Source organism: Leptonychotes weddellii, chromosome 13, assembly GCF_054177405.1.
Source record: "Leptonychotes weddellii isolate Sample4059 chromosome 13, ASM5417740v2, whole genome shotgun sequence".
NCBI lineage: Eukaryota > Metazoa > Chordata > Mammalia > Carnivora > Phocidae > Leptonychotes > Leptonychotes weddellii.
Window position 1 is genome coordinate 18,267,444 of NC_138381.1, and position 3,602 is coordinate 18,271,045.

Genomic DNA, 3,602 nt, shown 5'->3' on the forward strand with positions numbered 1-3,602 from the left:
TTATCTATTACTTTTTACCAAAATACCTCAAAGCTTAATGGTTTAAACCAACCAATTTATTTTACTCACTGGTGTAGGTCAGGAATTTGGGGTGGATTTAGATTGGTGATTCATCTCCAACCCATAGGTCATCAGCTGGGGTAGCTGCAGCTGGATGAGCCACTTCCAAAATGGCTTCTTCACTCATATGTCTGGCACTGTGGTGCTCCTTGGCTTTCTCCCTCTCCCTCTATTACTTCATATCCTCCAGGACCTCTCAGTAGAGCTTGAGCTTCCCACAGCACGGTGGCCTCTGAGTAGCTGGACTACTTAACATGGCGGCCTGGGGCTCTAAGGGTAAGTGTTTCAATGACCTAGTTTCAGAAATCCCCCAGTGTCATTTCCATCACAATTGGTCAAGTAAGTCACTATGGGAGCTCACATCCAAAGGGAGGTGTTTAGACACCTTATCCTGATAGGAAAATATCCCCTCTGTCTCATTACCAAAAGTTTAGAAATGCTGAGTGCCTTGCCAAAGTTGAACAGGTCTCTAGATTCCCATCCAGTTTCCTGCCATTAACCATATTTCCCCTTTCTCTCTTACACACTGCAGCCTTTCTCTGGGCCCAAGATTCTTTACTCATAAACATATGAAACTGGAAAGATGATCTCTAAGGTCGCTTTCTCTCTAACATATATTTAACGAGTCCTATAATTTGCATCTCTCCTTCAAATTTTCCTCAGAATTCTCCCCCCCATGAAAGCTCTTCTGATTAACAAAACCTGGCTTTAATCACACACTCTCCATTAGTGAATTTCCTCAGCACACATGTGGGTAGGTTTTGCACTAAGATTAAGTTCTGTGCTTGTTTTAATGTGTCACAAGTCCCAATTCCCAGTGACTTCATCCGACATTGATCTCTTCCTTCCAAAAATTCCTATTACATTTTTAGTTCAAACCACAGAATTTGGCCTTTGAGGACATGGTGTCTTGCATTGCTTTTAAATTGTTTCATGTGTATAAGTTATGTCTTGCCAATTGGACCTTAAGCTTTATGGCACTATCCATGCTTTATTCTTTTAAGAACTTAGCACAGTAATGTGTGCAAGAAGTGGGTAGTAATGCCTATTGTTGATGTTTGTTTCTTCTTCTGTTCTTATACTTACACATTACTATTTAGCTTGTCACTTCACTTTTTGGTTAGTTTACCAAGAGCAGAAGCTTTATTTTATTACATTGGTATCCCTCTAAAGAATTGTATACTCCAGTGTATCATTCATGACACATACTTAATAAATTTCCCTAGGTAGCTCCCTCTTTCTGATTTGCTAATCCAAGAGTTGTATCCGCACCAGGGAACTTTTTCCAAAACTGCCCCCCCGATTCTTTCTCTGTAAATGATTCAATATTTTCTTACAAAACCACATCATTATCAGACTAAGAAATTGAATATCAATGCAATAATGTTATTTAATATATAGCCTATAATCCAAATGATCTAAAAAGTTCTGAAAAGATTTGAAACGATCTGAAAAGATTTTTTTCAACACTTTTTTCTTTATATGTTTTTGGTTTTTTATCCAATCTAAAATCATACATTGCATTTAGTGGTCATGTCTCTTTAAACTCCTTTAGTCTTCACAAAATTGATTTATTTGAAGATTCCAGGCCAGTTGTTTTGTAGGTTATCTCCAAACCTTAATGGTTACATACATGGCCAAACATTTTGAATTAGAAAACTCTACGGGTGATGTATAATTCCCACGGTCTCCTTAAGGAGGCACATAGTTCCTGTCTGTCCCATTATCAGGGATGCTAACTTTGAATACTGTCTCGCAGTTGGTATTTACCAGATTTCTCCACTGTAAAGGTACTCTTTTCATTTCTAATTAGGTGAACTCTGGAGTGATAGTTTGAGATTATGTATGTAACCTATCCTTCCATAGCTTTTCATGTGATGCTTTCAGGACCCACTGATGATCCTTGGCCAAGTAAATTCTTACATCGGTGATGTTATATTGTTAGCTACTGTTTCAATCCCTATTTTCCATATCAGTATAAATTCATGGATTTTTTCTTTAATCCAAGTGTTATAACTCTCTACCACGGTTGTTTTTTTTTTATCCTTTATAAACTTTATTTTTCTTATTGACATGAAATTCACATATAATAATATATTAGTTTCAGGTATACAACATAAAGCTTTGATATATGAAGATATTGTGAAATGATCGCCACAGTAAGTGTAGTTAATATCCAACCCTACCCATAGTTACAATTCTTTTTCTTGTGATGACTTTTAAGTTGTTTTTTGATGATCAAATTGTTTCACATTCGGCCAGTGAGAGTTTCTTCAACCTGGGTACTAGGCCATTTTGACGGGTCTTTGAGATGCCCTTGGATTTCTAACATAAGATTTCTAGGCTTGTCATTTTCCTGCCACATTTCCGCTGGACCATGACTACTGTTAGCAGAGAATAGAAGTGAGAAGCCATGGTCTGGATTTTAGAAATCCTCACGGTTACTGAGGTACAGTTAATTTTAATTGAATTTTATGAAAGATAAATGTACAGAAGTGAAAATTCCTTTTGGAGGAGGACTGATGAGTTATGTAATTTTTGAAAGCTTTTTTAGTTTCCTTTTCATTTTAATGACTGCAAGCTGGTTTGATATTCTTGGGTGTCTTGCTCTAAGAACTTTGAGTTCTTTCCTTTTCCTATCTGAATGCCTGAAGACATCATTCTTTATTCTCAATTTTCAGTAATATAGGTAGGATTTATTTTAGTGATGAAGGTTTATCAGATTTTCTTGTAACATGATATGCGCTTTCTGCTTTTTAAAAAATTTTACATTGTATCTATGAATGTATCTTTTTTAAAGAGAGAGAGCACCTGTAGTGAGGGGGTTGTGGGAGGGGGGGCAGAGAGAGAGGGAAAGAGAGAATCTTTTTTTTTTTTTTGCTGAGAAATGTATGTTTATTCTGATACAGTTGTACAGCTAATCTAGGACAAATTACCAAATAAATTCTACATTCTTTCTTCAGGACTGGGGTTTTTCGATGACTTCAAATCTAGGATCTTCAAATTTGAAGTCCGGGAACGTATTCATGTCTGCTTTACCATACATTTGCTTAAGCTTAAAAAGCTCCCTCTCTAGGTCTTGCTGGTACTCTGGGCCAGCATCAGCGGGTCCTCCAGATGCCTGTCGCTTAGTTCTGTATTCTCTAATCTTGTCCACGAAGAGTTTCTGCACAGGATCAAGTTCCTTATTAAATGCCACTGCTGAAACACCAATGTTCCTCCCCAAGTGAGCTGAGACTGCGGACCGAATGAGAGAGGAGAACCTGAAGAGCCTCTGAGGAATCATGGTGATTCTGTTACTTGCACTCACTCCTGAGCTGCCACAGTCTCCGCGGCCACCACCGTTCTACTTCCGGCCCTGGCTCCGCCCCGGAAAGAGAGAATCTTAAGCAGGCTCCATGTTCAAAGCAGAGCCCAATGTGGGGCTTGATCTCAAGACCCTGAGATCATGACCTGAGCCAAAATCAAGGGTCGGATGCTTAACCAGCTAAGACACCTGGGTGCCCCTCCACCTTTTTTTAAAGTAGGCTCCGTGCCCAGCA

At 38.7% G+C, this 3,602-nt stretch overlaps 1 pseudogene; it reads right to left on the bottom strand.

Annotated features, from left to right (window-relative positions):
* Positions 1-2,925: 2,925 nt before the first annotated feature.
* On the bottom strand, positions 2,926-3,371 carry LOC102744084 (ATP synthase peripheral stalk subunit F6, mitochondrial pseudogene; annotated as a pseudogene).
* Between the last annotated feature and the right edge of the window lie 231 nt (positions 3,372-3,602).